Here is a 20,000-nt window from a genome sequence, read left to right as displayed (position 1 = left end):
CAACCAATCAATCTATCAAACAATCCTTTCCTATTACATTTCCCTCGTCCTCGTCATCTCCTAAGTCTCCTGAACAATACCTCCACTATACACGCTCCCCATACTGCAGTAGTATCTTTGCCCCTATCACCTCCACGCTCCCCTCCCTCACCAACTATTCCCGCCCCCCCCCACCCCACCACCACCACTACTACGTAATCCCCTGCTCACTGAAGCATCCCATGACATACACCCCCCCACCGTTTTCTGGCAGGGGGATAGTGCCCTGGTCAAGCGTAAAATTATAGTTTGGGGGGAAGGGAGTTGAAGGCGCGAGAGGGAAGACACTGGAGAGACTGTGGTAGTTTTTTTTTTTTTCTTTCAAGGGGTAAGGCATATGAGAGAGAGAGAGAGAGAGAGAGAGAGAGAGAGAGAGAGAGAGAGAGAGAGAGAGAGAGAGAGAGAGAGAGAGAGAGAGAGAGTGTATGTGTAACCTGCAAACACTCACACAAAAGATCCCTCCCTCCCACTCTCTCTCCCTTCCTCTCTTTCTTTCTGACTCTCCTTCTCCGCCTTCTCTTATTTCTCCTCTCTCACACCTCGGAGAATAATAATTAAGCACTGAGATAACCAACTTCTCTCTCTCTCTCTCTCTCTCTCTCTCTCTCTCTCTCTCTCTCTCTCTCTCTCTCTCTCACACACACACACACACACACACACAATATAAGGATAATAAATTGTAAGTGAAAATATGAAATAAGAGAAGAAGAAGAAGAAGAAGAAGAAGAAGAAGAAGAAGAAGAAGAAGAAGAAATAGGGAGAAGAAATAGAGAGAAGAAGAAGAAGAAGAAGAAGAAGAAGAAGAAGAAGAAAAAACAAGAAGATGAAGGCGAGAAGAGGAAGAGGAAGAGGAAGAGGAGGAGGAGAAGGAGGAGGAGGAGGAGGAGGAGGAGGAGGAGGAGGAGGAGGAGGAGGGGGAGGAGGAGGAGGAGGAGTGATGGGCATGGTACTGTACAAGGGGAGTGCTTGAGGAAGGGAAAGATCAGGAGGAGAGAAGGAAGAGGAGGGTAAGGTGGGAGAGGAGGTGAGATTGGCATAAGTATGGTTGGCACGTATCCACTTAATTATCTGCCTTCCACCTCGTTAACTCCCTCCTCTTCCTCCTCCTCTTCCTCTTCCTTTTCCTCCTCCTCTTGTCCCTGTTGGTTCCCTGTCCCTTTTCCCTCCCTCTTTCAAAACACCAACGTATATTTACTTTTTCTTCAACGATTAATTCTATTTCATGTTTACATTATTTTCTTTTTGGGAGAGGATAGACGTGGGAGGGAAGGACAGGAAGATACAGTCAAGTGTGTGTGTGTGTGTGTGTGTGTGTGTGTATGTGAGTGTGTGTGAGAGTAGACCACCCGGTTCTTCCATGTTATGGTGATATTTCGCGGTCAAGAGGAGGAGGAGGAGGAGGAGGAGGAGGAGGAGGAGGAGGAGGAGGAGGAGGAGGAGGAAAGGACAGAAAACGAATAGAAAGGCTAGCTGTACAAATGCTACTCTTAATAAAAATAGGAGAAGGAAAAGGATATGCGATGTGAATAAGAGGAAAAGAGAAGTAAGAAGCACTGAAAGAAGAAGGTGAAGGAGAAGGAAGAGAAGACGAAGGAAAGAAGGTGAAGGAGAAGACGGCAGGAGGCGGCAGCGGAAGGAGGGAGGGAGGCGTCAGACAGGCAGACTATCTTATCACCTTGAGGTCTGTAGGCCGTGGGTAGGCTGGGAACGCCACGCATCTCCCTCGTCCCCCCTCCCTCTGAGTTACGGCCTCCTTCACCACATAGGCCTATAAGAAGCCCCCTCCACCATCTCATCCCCCCGCCGGGCCATCACCTCAGCCCAGGACGTCGGCTTAAAACGGAGAGATTAACTTTGAGGTGGGTTTCCTTCTTATATTTTGTGGGTATTTTGTCTGTTTTGACAGTTATCTTTTTCTGACCTTTTTTTTTTCGTAATGGTCTACAGATTCTTAACTACAGACTTTTGAATCGTTCAGTAATATGGAAAGGAAGATATAAACCTACTCTCTCTCTTTCTCTCTCTGTGTGTATGTGTGTGTGTGTGTGTGTGTGTGTGTGTGTGTGTGTGTGTGTGTGTGTGTGTGTGTGTGTGTGTGTGTGTGTGTCCATGCAAGCATTTTTTTCTTTTTTTACAGTGCTCTGAGTGTTAACAAAAGACAGCTATGTTAACAAAAGACAGCCATGGCAGCAAAAGCGTTATTTCTTTTGTTGTTGGCTGCTTTTCATACTAAGGAAGGTTATTATGTATTTTTTTTCTTTTCTTTCATGGAGGATTTTCTTTTTCGTTTCCATGAATAGATTTTAAGGTATTTTCATTCTTTACTTTATTTGATAGCATTTTTTTTGTGTGTGTGTGTTTGTTATAATTGTTTTCTTGTACACTATTGTAACATTCTCTCTCTCTCTCTCTCTCTCTCTCTCTCTCTCTCTCTCTCTCTCTCTCTCTCTCTCTCTCTCTCGTTCCATTAGAGGAAACAATTCGCAGCGACTAGTTTCTTTTCTTCCCTTTTTGGCATCGAGTCAGTTCAGCACGGCGGAGGAGAGAAGGGAAGGAGTGAGGGGAGGAAGAAAGGAGGGAGAGAAGGGCAGGGAAGGAGGGAGGGGAGAGGGTGTCACTAAACAGTGTTAGGGAGGTTATGCGACAAGAGACTTTGGAGGGGATTGAGAGAGAGAGAGAGAGAGAGAGAGAGAGAGAGAGAGAGAGAGAGAGAGAGAGAGAGAGAGAGAGAGAGAGAGAGAATCCTATTACAATTTCGACCAAAATAAAGAAAGGAAAACTAGCGACCACGTCATCCCTCCCTCTCCCCTTCTCTCTCTCTCTCTCTCTCTCTCTCTCTCTCTCTCTCTCTCTCTCTACTCGTAAAATTATCCGTGAGCCAAATCCTCTACTTAACGGCTTGGGGGGAAGCAGAAGGAGGAAGGGAAGGGAGTGGAGGATGAGGGTTCTGATCCCCCTTGAAGGCGATTGAACCCCTTTTGGAGTGCGATTCAATCCTTTGTGTCTCGAAAGCTTCATGAGGCGCGGACAGACGGGAGATAATGTTCTGGGGCGGGAAGGGGTAGACAGGACTTGGGAGGGAGAGAGAGAGAGAGAGAGAGAGAGAGAGAGAGAGAGAGAGAGAGAGAGAGAGAGAGAGAGAGAGAGAGAGAGAGAGAGAATTATTTTTGAGTCATGCTACTCATTCTTTCACAGTAAAAGGGGAAACAAAATGAACAAAAATGAAGTAGGAAAAGAGAGGAGAGACGAAGAGGAGAGGGAGGAGGAAAACAAAAACGGAGAGAAGATGAAAAGGTAAGAGGAAACGAGAGAGAGAGAGAGAGAGAGAGAGAGAGAGAGAGAGAGAGAGAGAGAGAGAGAGAGAGAGAGAGAGACTGACCTTTTCCACAAGATCCATGGGCTGAAGTGGCTTGCTATTGGTTACATTCTGCACGGTAAGCCCCGCCCCCTCTCCCCTCCTGACCAGTCGTAGCAAGGCGACCCGGAGCATGCGCCTCACTGCTCGCTTCGGTTCGCTGTGCTGGTTCATTGTGGCGGTTCGAGTTTTACTTTGTGATGGCCTCATTCTGTTTCTTTCCTTTATTTTCTCTATACTTATAACTTTTTTTCTTTTTTTATATTTGTCAATTTCATGTTCTTGTTTTTTTTCTTTTTACTTACAACTTTTCCCTTGATTTTTTACAGTTTTCTTTTTTTTTTTTACTTGGTAGGGTTTTATGTTATGTTCCTTTTGTTTTTCTTTTCTTATTCGAAGTTTTGTCGTAACTTCGTCATATACTTATTTTTCTTTTTACGGTTGTGGTTTTTCATTTACTTTCGTAGTTTATTGTTTTAGTCCATGTATATTTTGCTCTTTTCTTCATTTTATAGTGTGGACAAAGTTTTCTTTTTCTTATTCATTTGCATTTCCCGCTTTCTTTACTGGATTGCATCCAGTTTTTCTTCATTAATTTATTAAACTACTCTACACTACGCCAATTTTACGCGTATTTTTTATTTTTTTCATTATTATTATTTTTTTCTTTTTTTTTGCTGGTTCTATTCAACAGTGGTGGTTTACTCGAAGGTTCGCTAAGTTGGAATCATGTTTCAGTTACATTTCCCTAATTTTAATTTAGTTGAGTAGCTCCCAGTTAAGTTTTTCTCTTAATTTTTTTTAGCCTTCACATTTTCTGTACTTGTTTTCATAATCATCAAAGTGTTTTTTTTAGGTTCGGTTCAGTTGTGGTGGTTTCCTCGGAGGTTCGTTAAGTTTGAATCATGTTTCAGGTTCATTTCTCCTCATTACGAGTTTTTGAAATTTCAATTTTCCTTACATTGAAACTATTTCCAGAAAACGAGAGAGAGAGAGAGAGAGAGAGAGAGAGAGAGAGAGAGAGAGAGAGAGAGAGAGAGAGAGAGAGAGATTGGAACAAGGGTATATGACTTTTTTATTTTTTGCATGTTAAATTTTACGTTTAGTTCATGTCTTCGTCTCTCTTTTCCTTTTCCTTGTCTTTCTTTTCCTCCCTTTAGCCGCTTTTCCGTTTCCTCTTCTCCAACACTTCTCCCTTAAACACGGCCATTCATCTCTCTCTCTCTCTCTCTCTCTCTCTCTCTCTCTCTCTCTCTCTCTCTCTCTCTCTCTCTCTCTCTCTCTCTCTTGCCGTGTCCAGGAATCTATGGAATGAGTCACTCTGTTTTATGGGAGGAAAGAATTATTCTCTTCCCTCCATCACCCCTTCTCTCTCTCTCTCTCTCTCTCTCTCTCTCTCTCTCTCTCTCTGCCAGTTGCCTTCTTTCTACTTTTCTTTACTCTTTCTCTAGTCATTCTTCGGTTTTATGAATAGAAATAATAATAATCCTCTGTACTATCACCATCTCCTCCTCCATTTATCTCCCACTTTTCTTCATTTTCTGAATTTTTCTTCTTTACTCTTCCTTCTCACTTCTCTGTTGCGGAATTTGTTGCTTCTCTTTCGTCTCTATTTTCTGGTTCATTCTTCCCTATTGCTTAGATTTATAAACACACTTTTGGCTCCCTTTTTTTCTTCTTTTATTTTCTTTCCTCTACATGTTCATCTCGTTATTTTACCTTTACTGCCTTAAAATATAGCTTGGCTTGTCTCTTATTATCTTCATCTCTCTCTCTCTCTCTCTCTCTCTCTCTCTCTCTCTCTCTCTCTCTCTCTCTCTCTGTCTCTCTCTCTCTCTCTCTCTCGTCAAAGTGTTCACTTCTATCGTTACTTTTGCTATCAGAGAGAGAGAGAGAGAGAGAGAGAGAGAGAGAGAGAGAGAGAGAGAGAGAGAGAGAGAGAGAGAGAGAGAGAGAGAGGAGCGACAAGTGTCACGTATGGAGCATGGCTGGCCGTGTGACAACAATATACACGAGTCAGTTACGTGTTCAACAGAGGGGAACAGGGTGCGGAGGGGGTGAGGAAGAGGGGTGAGGGGTGAAGGGAAGGGGTGAGGGGAAGTTTGGCGTTCCCATGGTGGTTTTATGACTCTCTCTCTCTCTCTCTCTCTCTCTCTCTCTCTCTCTCTCTCTCTCTCTCTCTCTCTCTCTCATCCTTCGCCACATTTTCAAAGCAGCAATTTTTTTTCGGTACTTTCGATTTATTGATTTTTCTTTCTTTTTTTTTACTTCGTAGTTCTCTCTCTCTCTCTCTCTCTCTCTCTCTCTCTCTCTCTCTCTCTCTCTCTCTCTCTCTCCTTTTCACAATGTTCAGTTTTGCGGAAATATCTTTTTCTTGGTACATTTCCTACGCTGATCACATTTCCTGTGTTATTTCTAATACTCCTCCTCCCCCTTCTCTCTCTCTCTCTCTCTCTCTCTCTCTCTCTCTCTCTCTCTCTCTCTCTCTCCCTCTCCTTTTCTGCTTAATTCGGAGGAAGATTCTCTCAAAAAGAAGACCGACCCTTTTTTTATGTCAATGACGGGATGCAGATGTGGGGGAAGAAAGAAGGGAGGAAGGGAGGGAGGGAGTGGGGAAGGAAGGAGGGAGGGAAAAAAGAGAGGGGCAGAGGGAGGTAGGGAAAGAGGGAGAGGAAGAGGGAAGTACGACTGAGTGAATGTAAAGACAAGGAAGGAAGAGGAGGAAGGGAGCGAGGGAGCGAGAGAGAGAGAGAGAGAGAGAGAGAGAGAGAGAGAGAGAGAGAGAGAGAGAGAGAGAGAGAGAGAGAGAGAGAGAGTAGACTATGTAATCAAAGAAAGAGGGTAACAAGAAGATTGAAAAGAAAGAAATCTCGATAAATCGAAGACAAGGAGAGAATGAATGCTTTGAAAGTCTTGCGAAGGGTGGAGAGAGAGAGAGAGAGAGAGAGAGAGAGAGAGAGAGAGAGAGAGAGAGAGAGAGAGAGAGAGAGAGAGAGAGAATGACTGCAAAAAAAACCTTCGATAAATAAAGTAGAAAGAAAATGAACAAATGAATAAATGAATGGAGAAAGAAAGGAAAGAAGGAAAGAGAGGAAAGAGGGAGGCGTGGAGGGAATGAAGGAATGGATGAAGGTTTAAGGGAGGGGTGGAAGGGGAAAAGGGGTGCTAGGGGTGAATGTAGGGGGGATGAGGGGCGTCATTAAGGGAGGGGAAGCCGTCATAACCCAGCGGGGATTGAGGGGAGACACAGCGCCAACAATAACCTAGTAATTAAATACAAAAAGAAACTCACAAACGAATCAAGAAAACGGAGAATAATGAAAATAGTTTGGTTTTGCGTTGCAGGGAAAGGAATGGATAGATGGACAGATGGAGAGAGAGAGAGAGAGAGAGAGAGAGAGAGAGAGAGAGAGAGAGAGAGAGAGAGAGAGAGAGAGAGAGAGAGAATCAATATTAATACATATGGATAACAAAGCAACCTCCCAAAAAAATGACAAAATGAAAAAAAAAATAAATAAAAAAAATAAAAAATTCTAGTAAAGAGTTCTTGTGAATATTGCACAGAAATTTAACAAAGAAAAACGAAAAAAGAAAACGCACAAACATCACCACTCCTACTACCACCACCACCACCACCACCACCACCATCACCACCACCACCACCACCACCACCACCACCACCATCAACAACAGCAACAAAGACGACGACGCCGACGACGAAGAGGACTACAACGTCATCGGCAGCCTCCCATCATGAAATTACCCACTTGAAGAATCGATCGATAACAGCAATCACATGTTGGTACGGGGAGAGGGGAGGGGGAGGGGGAGAAGGAAGAGGGGAGAAGAGAGAATGGAGGAAGAAAGAGAGGAGTGAAAGAAACGTTAAGAGAGGATGAGGAGAGACACGCAAGATGTAAAGGCGTAGTTGGAGAGAGAGAGAGAGAGAGAGAGAGAGAGAGAGAGAGAGAGAGAGAGAGAGAGAGAGAGAGAGAGAGAGAGAGAATATTAGTCACCATGTTTCGCCACGCTGACGCTGATTCACATATTCTCTCTCTCTCTCTCTCTCTCTCTCTCTCTCTCTCTCTCTCTCTCTCGGGACAGAGACGTAAGATTTTCGTCACTCCCTCCCCCCCCAACATCCCGGTCCATTATACTCTGCAGACTGTCGATCAACTAACACTTGGTACTTGCTTCACTATAAGTTTTACATTAAAGTACTTGAAGGAGAAGAACTCAATGAAGATATTCGATAAGCACTTTTATTTCGTCACGTAACTCCATATTGAAAAGGTTTAATTAATCCTACGGATTTTTTTTTCTTTTTTTCGACATCTCGATTAAGTTTCATGGTTTTCCGCGGCTCTTTCAGATATTTGAGAGGAGTTAGCGCTAATTTTTTTTTTCTTTTTTTCGATGTGATAACTTGATCCATGGAAATGTACCCACCTGGCAGGAGGAAGAAAGGGAGACCAAAGAAGAGATTTATAGATGCGGTGAAAGAGAACATGCAAGTGGTGGGTGTGACAGAGGAGGGCAATGAAGACCGAGGGTACTGGAGAAGGATGATCTACCAAATCTTTCCTGTTAATTTGCGATATAAAAGACTCGAAGAATCTATTTATTTTATTTATTTATTTTTTCGATGCAGCTAGTTGGTCTTACTGATACCCTTTCCAACATTGCGTATTTTTTCTTTGGTCTTTACCTTGTGTAAAAGAAATTTGCATTGGTATTTTTTCCGATAATGTTTTTTATTTAATAAGCAAACTTTCCGATACAAGTAAGTTTTGTGATCTCCTGCTCTTCAAGTAATGTTATAAAAGGAGGTGAATAATATATATATATATATATATATATATATATATATATATATATATATATATATATATATATATATATATATATATATTTTTTTTTATGTTACAAATCTTACTTTTACAGATAAACTTTCCATTACTCTTTTTTTTTTTTAATTATGTGTAGGGAAAATACTACCCATGCTTTTGCTTCTCATACAAAGAGAAATTCCCTCAAACTTCTGAGCAAGCTATTACAACAGAACAAGCAACACTAGTTTTTAATACTGCAGGGAGCTTTTCTATCCCCATTGGGATTCACGATGGAAGGAGAACGGTCTTGCCGCTCAATCACTAGCATGGCAACAAGGCCTGCATTCTTAATCACTTCGCTCTCATCAAAACAATTTTCAAACCACTCCTAGATGATTAGCTGGCATCTCATGAATGTATTTACTCAATGATGATACAGAAGTCATGTCGAGCTATCATCTACAACCATAAACACACCCTTGAAAAATCCTAGAATCTCCCGATAAAGTCTGTTAAGTAGTCAAGATAAGGTGCTTAAAACGTTTCAGAATACAAGTCTGGTTCTAAACTGTTCAATTGTATGATTTTCAAAGTGACTGAAAATTTCACTCGAGATGACAGCAAGAGATGAAGGCAGTTATGCAACGTGCCATCGTGTTCACAAGTGGAGTCACCTTCTGCACTAACTTCCACTGTACTTTACGTTTTGCCTCGATCTTCAGTCCTATCGGCTGGTAGTCTCTTTACAAAACCTGCCTAGAACTGATTAGCTGGATGAGGAGCTGGATTGAGGGGACAACACTACGTACAATCGAAGTGTCTTTTGTTACTGTTTTTGTTTTGTTATTGACAACAACAGTACGTATGTGTGAATTCATGCTTATCTCCACTGTCTTTCACTATCACCACGACATACACCACACAATACTGTTTTTCACTATCTTCACTCCATATGCGTACACCATCACCGCCACCACCACTGTCACTAGAACCTCAATATCACCCGGACTGTTGAACACTCTCATTACTACTGCGTCTGCATCTCCAACACAAACACAATACGGCAACACACAACATCACAGCCACCTCCATCGCCGTCTAAGATCAAACTAACGGCATGATGCACTTGTGATCAGGAGAGAGGGGAGAGAGAGAGGGGAGAAAGGAAGGGGAGAGCAAGGAATAGTAGATGCGAGGGGAGGGAGAGAGGGACAGATAATATGGGTGGGAGGTGGGTGGGGTGGGAAAGAGGGGAGGAAAGAATGGGTGCGAGGGGAGAGAAAGAGGGAGGAATGGGAGGGCAAAGTGAGGGGTGACAGAAAGAGGAGAGGAGGGATAAAGGTGACAGGAATGATGGAGGGACTAAAGGAAAGGAGGGATGAAGTAGGGAAGGAAAGAGGGAGAGAAGGAGGGAAAAGTAATGATTAACCTTATGTACACAGAGAGAGAGAGAGAGAGAGAGAGAGAGAGAGAGAGAGAGAGAGAGAGAGAGAGAGAGAGAGAGAGAGAGAGAGAGAGAGAGAGAGAGAGAGAGAGAGAGAGAGAGAGAGAGAGAGAGAGAGAGAGAGAGAGAGAGAGAGAGAGAGAGAGAGAGAGAGAGAGACTATCAAATGAATTTCATCCGTCTCTTCTTTTATTTTTTCCCTATATACTTAATAAAAAAATGCTGATTAACTGTTGCACTATTCCTAAATCTCTCTCTCTCTCTCTCTCTCTCTCTCTCTCTCTCTCTCTCTCTCTCTCTCTCTCTCTCTCTCTCTCTCCTTCCTCCACGTCTGGCAGCTGACGGCCCGCATCTCACTGACTGACATTTACTACCGCGCTGACAAATGGCGCGCTTCAGTTACATCAAAACCTACACGATAATGCCTCACGCAGACTCTGGCGGCGGCAGAGACAAGGCTGGGTGGCGGCAGGGTGGAAGGACATGACAGAGGAAGGTGGCAGAGACGAGGGCAGTGTCGTAATGGCGGTGGTGGTAGTGACAGGGGCGGTATGATACTCTTTCCAGCTTACAATTTGAGTTCTCGACGCTGATTGGCTCTCTGACAGATGTAAACAAATCCAAGGGTTGTTATTGGCTGGGGGTAGACGTAAAGGTGTACTTAAAACTAAGTCCTTTTCTGTTTATGTGTGTAATTATTGTTGTATGTGTTACGAGGGAGGCGTTTAAGTAGAAAAGGCTAGGAATGTGAGGGCATGTGTATTCTCTCTCTCTCTCTCTCTCTCTCTCTCTCTCTCTCTCTCTCTCTCTCTCTCTCTCTCTCTCTCTCTCATATTTTATTTTTTTTCACTATAATTAATGAAATCTACGTGTATCTTCATTCTTGTGAACTTGTGTATATATTGCGAGTAATTTTTTTGTCTTTTTTTCCTTTTGATTTCTCATAAGTAACCTATAGCAGAAAACTCTCTCTCTCTCTCTCTCTCTCTCTCTCTCTCTCTCTCTCTCTCTCTCTCTCTCTCTCTCTCTCTCTCCAACCTTCATCTCCTAGCAAGCCGCGCCACAGCTGTCATTACGTGTACTTAGGAGGCCAAGGGCAGCGTGCATGTACGTAATTTGGTGCATACGATACAGTACTCACAGCTCATGTACGCCTCGCCTCATGTACGTACCTGCGAAAGAGAGAAAAAAACAAAACGTACATTAGTTCACAGACACGGACGTACAGACAGGTAAGGTACACATAAGGTACATACACATTCCCTTTTTTGGTGTGTGTGTGTGTGTGTGTGTGTGTGTGTGTGTGTGTGTTTGGGGGATCTTGTTTTCGATGTTCATCAAGAATTGGAGAAATTGCAGGGTTAGAGAGAGAGAGAGAGAGAGAGAGAGAGAGAGAGAGAGAGAGAGAGAGAGAGAGAGAGAGAGAGAGAGACTTTATATTCTTGTTAATAAAGGGTAAAGTCAACAGAAAGATAAAACAAATAAATATGCGAGTAAAGAGACAGAGGCAAACAAAGGAAGGAAAATAAGGAAGGCAATAAAACTGAAGAAAGGAAAAAGAGAAAAGGGAAAGAAGGAATGAAGGAAGGAAGGAAGGAAAGAAATAAGGAAGAAAGGAAGCAGAGTAAGTAAGATTAACAAGTGAAAAACAGAAGTAAAGAAGGAAAGAAATGAAGAATAATGAAAGAAAATAAGAAGGAAGGAAGGAAGGATTGAGAGAAGCAACAAGGAGAGGAGAAAGTAAATATTGTCTGGAGGCAAAGATGGAAGAAGGAAGGAGGGAGGAAGAGAGGGATAAGGACACAATACAAAACAACACAACACACACACACACACACACACACACACACACACACACAGGTAAGGTAGAATGTGTTAGTAGGTAGGTGGGTATGCGTGGAGGGAGTGGAGGAGTTATGGAGGGCCTCCGAGCCTGGCCTCACAACCCTTCATTACTCCATCCACACAAAAACTGGCCACCTCTTGCTGCTACTCCTTCCCTCCCTCCCTCCCTCAGTAGTGGAGGAAGGGTGGGAGGGAGAGGGAGAGAAGCATGGAGAGGCTTCACATCATAATTACACACACACACACACACACACACACACACACACACACACACACACACACACACACACACACACACATATTCAGTCTCCATTTCATATGACAACTATTTTTTTTGCCATGAATAATTTGTCCAGTGTCAGTGAGTCTTAAAAAAAAAAAGACATGAAAACTGAAAAAAAAAAATGTTTTGTTATGCAGAGGAAGTTGGTTTAAGAGGCTGTGGGAGGAAGAAGAGGCGAGGAGGAAGAAGAGGCGCAGGAGGGTGAAGAAGAGGAACAAGAGGAAGAGGAGAGAATGTTAAGGAGAAGGAAGACAGTCTGGAAACAAGTTCACTGGCTTATGATAAAGAAGTGAGGATTGGTGGTTGTAAAATACTAGTTTTGGTGGTGGTGGAGGTGGTGGTGTACCGGGAGTGGTGGTCGCGGTGGTGGTTGTAGTGGTGATGATGATAGTGGTGGTGGCAATGTTTTAGCATCAAATAAGATAGCAATAGCTGCAACAATAATGGTGGTAATGGCGCCATAAGTAACAATTTTTCTAGTAGTAGTAGTAGTAGTAGTAGTAGTAGTAGTAGTAGTAGCAGTGGTGGTGGTGGTGGTGGTGGTGATAGTATATTTGTAGGTAGCAGTAAAATAATTCTCTCTCTCTCTCTCTCTCTCTCTCTCTCTCTCTCTCTCTCTCTCTCTCTCTCTCTCTCTCTCTCTGAACCTATCCTTAAAAGGTTAAAAATACTGACAACCTCTAATACCATTGTTCTCTTCCCTCCTACTCCACCTCCTCTCCACATCCTCCTCCTAAATCTTCCTCCTCCTCCTCCTCCTCCTCTTCCTCCTCTTCCTCCTCCTCCTCCTACCTCTTCTTCCTTCTCTTCCTCTCGCATAAAAAGTTATTACGTGTGTTGTTTCACTTCAATTTTCTCCCTTTCTTTCTTTCTCCACCTGTCTACGCAGTGTCCGTCCACCTGTCTTTATCTCTTAACCCTTTTTTCCTTTTTTCCTGTATCAATAATTTCCAGACACTCAATGGACACCCCGCCAGTCTCTCTCTCTCTCTCTCTCTCTCTCTCTCTCTCTCTCTCTCTCTCTCTCTCTCTCTCTCTCTCTCTCTCTCTCTGCGTCCCTTACTGTAATGCATGTAAGATGAGGCGTTGAAACCATTAATTTTGATTTTAAAACGTATTTTTCTCCCTTCACTATTACTTCACACTCACTCCATTAATACCTCTCTTCCTCCCCCATTCCCTCCCTACCGTTACCCCAGTATTCCTCCACCTTCTTCCCTCCATCCCTCTACAAGCCATTTCCTCCAGCACACAGTTCCCCTCCTCTCTCCTCTCCCTCTCTAAGTGACTATGAAAGATTGTCTACTGTGACTACTCAGTTAAAAATATGTGCACACTCTGAAACTATTAATCTACTACTACTACTACTGCTACTGCTGTTGTTGCTGCTGCTACTACTACTACCACTACTACTACTATTACTACTACTACTACTACTGCTACTACTACTACTAATACTACTGTTTTTATCAGCAGGAACCACAAACTACTGCAGCTGTCTTTACTACTATTACTACTACTACTACTATACTTTCACTACATCTTGCCACGGCTGCTGCTACAAGAACATGAACAACAACAACAACAACAACAATAACAACAACAACAAAAACAACAACAACTACTACTACTACTACTACTACTACTACTACTACTACTACTACTACTACTACTACTACTGCAACTACCACTATTACGGAAAAGCCAGAACGATGATAAACGCCCAAACACTGACTGTCCGCCATTACACTAAACAACAACTGATCATTCTCTTCACTAACTGCCAATTCCCTCTCTCTCTCTCTCTCTCTCTCTCTCTCTCTCTCTCTCTCTCTAGTGTTTGCCTACTATTACTCTATTTAAATGGCACTGATCTCTCCCCCCTCTCTCTCTCTCTCTCTCTCTCTCTCTCTCTCTCTCTCTCTCTCTCTCTCTCTCTCTCTCTCTCTCTCATTCCATTTCCACTTAACGCCTCCTTTTCCTGCGAGTTAATTATCTGCTTACCTTATTCCCTCCCTTTATTTCCTTCCCTTTCCCCTTCCCTTCCCTCCATCCCTCCCTCCCTTCCGTCCCACCCTTCCCTCCCTTCATCTCGTTGCTGTAATGAGAACAAGACCGACTCAATCAAACGGGAGAGGGAGGGAGAGGGAGAGGAGAGTAAGAGAGGAGGGAGAGGAGGGGGAGAAATGGAGGAACGACAATTCTAAATACCTGAAACCAAACTGCAGAACACATGACTAACTCTGGAAAGGGAGAGGAGGAGGAGGAGGAGGAGGAGGAGGAGGAGGAGGAGGAGGAGGAGGAGGAGGAGGAGGAGGAGGAGAGGGAGAATGGGAGAGCTGACCTTATGGAAAAGTACGGGATAAGAGGGAGCTTCTTTGTAAAGGGTGTGAGTTGGATGAGGGAGAGGGAAGAGATGGAAGGGTAAAAGGAAGGGAAGGAGGATGGGGAGGGGAGTGAAAGGGTGATGGGGCAGAGAAATGTACTCGTTGAAAGCAGAGGAATGGTGTGATAAAATGGAACAATAAGCCAATTAAGTGAGAGAGAGAGAGAGAGAGAGAGAGAGAGAGAGAGAGAGAGAGAGAGAGAGAGAGAGAGAGAGAGAGAGAGAGAGAGAGAGAGAGAGAGAGAGAGAGAATTATTATTATTATTATTATTACTATTATTATTATTATTATTATTATTATTATTATCATCATCATCATCACCATTATCACTCACGGTTTTCAGTTATAAAGATTCGAACTTAAAAAGGATGAAGGGGCCTATTAGAGAGGTTGTGTGGCCTACTCCTGAATATTCATGGAGGAGGAGGAGGAGGCGAATGAAGAGCAGGAGGAGGAGGAGGAGGAGGAGGAGGAGGAGGAGAAAATGGGAGGGAGAGAGAAAAGAGGAAATTAAGAGATTCGTCTTCACTGTCCTCCTCCTTCATCTCCTTCTCCTCCACCTCCTCCTCCCCCTTCCCCTACTCCTCCTCGCCCTCCATTTTCCCCCTCCTCCTCCTATTTTATTTCATCGTCATACCTTTTAAATTCGTCCTTGGTCGAGAATGAGAAACCTCTATTTTTCCTTCTTTCTTTCTTTCCTCCTCCTCCTCCTCCTTTGATAATATGCTGTCTTTCTTATTTTACATTGAATAGTGCGGTAAACCAAAAACAACCTCTTGGGGAACACCAGGTATGTTTCTGTTTGTTCTTCCTTTGCGTTTCTCCTCTTTTCTTATTATTTCTTAAACAGCTACGCAAGACTAATATATCTGTAGCTGTTTGATTATCGTTAGTTTTCCTTTTTGTTCCTCCTCCTCCTCCTCCTAATCTCTCATCTCTCATCTTCATTAACCAAGGCAGAACGCACGAATCAATACCTCACTTTACGATACATTTACACGCACGCACCCTCACAATGATGGCAGGCAGTAAACGGAGGACACAAAGACAGCGGCGCGGCGGGACCTAGGAAGTGACAGCCAGGACACAGCGCTGAGTGGTGGTGTGCTAATTAATACTGCAGAAGGCGCTACAGGGGAAGTTATGTGCAGCAGTGAGAGAAGAAATAGTAGTGTGTTATTGTTGTTGTTGTTGTTGTTGTTGTTGTTGGTGGTGGTGGTGGTAGTGGTGGTGGTGATTCTGGTGGTGGTGGATGTATTTCGTTATAATTTTTATTATTGTTATTGTTATTATTAGTTCTCATTATTATTATTATTATTATTATTATTATTATTATTATTATTATTATTGTTAATTATCATCTATTATTATTATTATTATTATTATTATTATTATTATTATTATTATCATTATCATCATTATTATCGTTGTTGTTGTTGTTGTTGTTGTTGTTGTTGATGATGTTGCTGATGATATTATTTCTACAACTACTGCTATTACCACCACCACCACTACTACTACTACTACTACTACTACGACCAGTACTACAACAGCCACAACAAGAACAATCATCATCATTATTATCATCATCATCATCATCATCGTCACACTTTCCTCATCTCAGTATTTTTCTACCGGTCCTCCTTACTCTCCGTCTTCGTCTCCTTCAGGGAAAAGATAACAATAAAATGCAGCAAAGCAAGGCATGTGTGACGGGACTGTTTGCTCAAGCGGCTGCCGTGGCCTCCGTGCCCTTCCCTCCTTCCGTCCCACCCTGTTGCGCTACTTTTTATTGACACACCCTGTTAACACGTGTCTCTCGGCTACCTAGATTTTTACAACCCATTAAGCATTTTTTTTTAAGTGGTCTCAGGTATTTCTTTTCTTCTTTTTTTCTTTTTTTATCGTACGTTTTAAATTCCACTAGTCATTTTTCCTCAGTTTCTTTCGCTTCGTAAATTGTTGTATATATATATATATATATATATATATATATATATATATATATATATATATATATATATATATATATATATATATATATATATATATACATATATTTTTTTTCTTTATCTAATACTTTTGAAATTCTAATCTTTTTTATTTAGTTTTTCGTTTTATATATTTCTTCATCATCTTCTTCTTCTTCTTCTTCTTCTTCTTCTTCTTCTTCTTCTTCTTCTTCTTCTTTTTCTTCTTCTTTTTGAGCAGGATTTCTTGTATTTCACTTTTATCTCATTTCTTTAAGTTCGTTACTTTCGCTTCTCAAACTGTTATGTATTTCTAAAGAGTGCTGGATGTATTTGATTTATTTATTATCTTGTACTTTTGCAAACTTGTTTCGTTTTCTTTCATATGTTTTCTACACGCATGTCATTTTTCCAGCAAACTCTAAAATTCTTTCTATACTTTATTTTCTTTTTATTCATCATCATCATCATCACCACCACCACCACCACCACCACCACCACCACCACCACCACCACCATTACCATCATCACCAGCTCTTATGACCTACCACAAAGGACAAAGACTGCCACCCCAGCCTTCCCACTCATCTTTGCACGAGTATGTCTATCTATTCAGTCCACTCTAGTAAAACTTTTCACCTCACCTCTCTCTTATTATAATACACACTTACTACTCCTTACTTACCCTTTACTGCTCCCTATTATAACCCAGTAAACATGTCTCTTAATACGTTGAAGACTGGACAGTTTCTTTATTTCATAATCGTCTATATTGTAGAGACTTATTCTTGTACTACTGTCTCTTAAATAGTTAAGTAGGCTGGAAAACACAAAATTAACCTCGTATTCGCTTCTTTCTCTGTGTGTCCATGCACGCAATAACTCTTACAATGCTCTGAAAGTAACAAAGAACGAGTATGCCACAGGAAAGTATATGGACAGTTACGATGCAATATATATAATTATCCAATATAACCCACTAATTTACACGCAATTCACACACATTTCGCACACTACCTTACTACTCTCTATTACAACCCTTTGCACCCTACTATATACCTCCAATAATACTCAAAATTACGGACACTTACACATACCATCCTCTGCAATATTTTCTCTCCAATACTGTCCTTACTCTAACTTTTTTTGGGGGAATGGCAAATTAGAGGGCGCTCCCCAACATTTTCGTGCCATTAGCTGGTCTCTATCACACATGAAAGATAATTAAAACCACTTACACACTGAGCACACACCTTGCCTGCACACTGCCCCACTGTTCTGTCCTTACCTGTTCTCTTTTACGCATAAAAATAATGAAAACCACTTATTCTCAGTTCACATACTTTGCTTGCACATTAACTCACTGCTCTGCCCTAATCTCGAATACATAGATAAATAAATAACCCTCTTACTGCAATGGTCGTCTTTTCTTAACATTGAAGTCACTGTAAGAAATTGTTTGGATGGATATAAAGAAAAAATAAATAAATAAATTGGTTAACTTAATCTTTGCCAAGCTACACAAGTACGTATTGGAAAAACTGTAGTGCGAAAAATAAGTCCTTTAAAAACAATGGATGATTTTGTGAAGGATTGACTAGTTGTGAAAGAATTAAAACCATTTATTCTTTATCTTCACATCTTGCTTCCGCACTACACGACCGCAATGCTCAACTAAGCACCGTATCTGTCACGACACCAGCACAGCGTTTCACCTTCTCAGACACACGCCAGTCACACCCTGTTAGCACTCACTACACCTGAGCACATCTCCTCTTACACACTGTCACAGGCTCTCACCCCGTCACGCCCCTCCCGTCACACCTTCACACACTCCTTAACTACCGGTGTCCCATAACAGTTTGTGTGTCGAACTCCCCTCCTCCTCCTCCTCTTACTCTTGTTCCACTTCCACCTCCTCCTCCACCACCCTCACAAGCTGCTGTTACACTCCGCTACGCCCTGGTGCCCTGTTACACACACACACACACACACACACACACACATGCCGTCACGCCCCCCGCCATATTTTTATTGATTACTTTGAATGCGTGACGTGTGTGTGTGTGTGTGTGTGTGTGTGTGTGTGTGTGTGTGTGTGTGTGTGTGTGTGTGTGTGTGTAAAAGAGAAAGAGAGAGAGAGAGAGAGAGAGAGAGAGAGAGAGAGAGAGAGAGAGAGAGAGAGAGAGAGAGAGAGAGAGAGAGAGAGAGAGAGAGAGAGAGAGAGAGAGAGAGAGAGAGAGAGAGAGAGCTGAATTACATCAGAGAAGGAAACTGGAAAAAAGAAATAAGAAAAAAAGTGAAAAGATGAAAAGAAAAAATATATATATAATTTCATGCAAATATTACATTAAAGGAAGATGGAGAAAGATAAAGGTGAAGACAAAGAAGAGGAAGAAGACCAGGAGGATGAGAATCAGGAGGAGAAGGAAGATGAAATGAAGAAGGGAGAGACAAAAGGAAAGAAGAATGATAGGAATGTGGAGAAAGAAAAAAGAAGGAAGAGGAAGGACGTGAGATGATAAGAGAGAAGAAGCAAGGGAGGGAAGGGAGAGAAGGGAGGGAAGGAGGGAAGGGAGGGAAAGGAGGGATGATACTGGCAGAATTAGTCATAACATTACCATAAGAATGGCTCTCATTCCCTTCCCTTCCCTTCCCTTCCCTCCTTCCCTCCATTCCATCTCTCCCTCCCTTCCTATCTCCCTTCTCAAAAAATCTTTCTTTCCCCCTTGAAAAAATGTTGAAGAAATCATTCAGCTTCTCGTTATAAAATCATTGTTAAAAAATATGGATGGTTTGTGACGATTGGAATGACAGTGTTGATGAGAGCAAGAGGAGGAGGAGGAGGAGGAGGAGGAGGAGCGAAGAAGGGGAGTTGGACATATAACCACAATGAGGAAGAGGAAGAAAATGAAATCTTTTACTTTAATTTTGCAGTTTTGTCATAATTTTCGCATTCCACAATCACCCCTTCTCCCCCCACCTCTCTCTCTCTCTCTCTCTCTCTCTCTCTCTCTCTCTCTCTCTCTCTCTCTCTCTCTCTCTCTCTCTCTCAACACCTGCGTTACAAAGGTAAGCACATTAGTTACACCTTCCTTCCCTTCCCCCCATTACCCCAACCCGCCATCCTTCCATCCTTTATTTCGAGATGTGAGGGATCCGCCAGCCAGGGAAGAGAGAAGGACGGGGGGATGAAAAGGGAAGGGAGAGGAGGATGAGAGATGAGGGAGGAGTGAGGGAGAGGGAGGGAAAAGGAGGAAGAGGCTGAATCATGCAAGTTGATCCATACTAATGACTATTCCTCTCCCTCACTCTCCCCCACTCTCCCTCCTCTCCTTTCTTACTTCTCTCCCTCCCTTTCTTTATTCTCAGAAGCTCATGTCTTGATCCGTGTCAGGAGCAGGGGAGAGGGGCTACAAAGAGAGAGAGAGAGAGAGAGAGAGAGAGAGAGAGAGAGAGAGAGAGAGAGAGAGAGAGAGAGAGAGAGAGAGAGAGAGAGAGAGAATAGGAGAAATGTTGAATAAAAGGGGAAGATGAAGAAATTTGTGGAAGAAACAGAGAAAAAGAAAAAGAAAATATGGAATCGAAATTTGAATAGAATAGACACACACACACACACACACACACACACACATACACGTATCGAAGAATCATGCTTACTAACGATATTACGGTATGTGTGTATGTGTGTGTGTGTGTGTGTGTGTGTGTGTGTGTGTGTGTGTGTGTGTGTGTGTGTGTGTGTGTGTGTGTGTGTGTGTGTGTGTGTGTCCGTGCTTCTTACGTTTCCTTTTATCTTTTTATCTTTCAGTGCTTTTCTTTTTTCTTAACCTCTCCTTCGAGCC

The 20,000-nt window shown here is 42.4% G+C and overlaps 1 protein-coding gene across 7 annotated transcripts in view; it reads right to left on the bottom strand.

The window, feature by feature from the left end:
- Window positions 1-20,000, bottom strand: part of LOC135107533 (protein prickle-like) — a 118,361-nt gene that overhangs the window by 26,777 nt on the left and 71,584 nt on the right. The window contains exon 1 of one of the 7 annotated variants that reach the window (XR_010271809.1): window positions 3,419-4,636. The exons of the other annotated variants lie outside the window; for them this stretch is intronic. The gene's annotated coding sequence lies outside the window, so the exon portion shown is untranslated. Of the gene's footprint in view, window positions 1-3,418; window positions 4,637-20,000 lie in introns of those variants that run through there. 7 annotated transcript variants of the gene reach the window in all.

Source organism: Scylla paramamosain, chromosome 15, assembly GCF_035594125.1.
Source record: "Scylla paramamosain isolate STU-SP2022 chromosome 15, ASM3559412v1, whole genome shotgun sequence".
NCBI lineage: Eukaryota > Metazoa > Arthropoda > Malacostraca > Decapoda > Portunidae > Scylla > Scylla paramamosain.
This window is presented reverse-complemented; position numbering and strand designations above follow the sequence as displayed.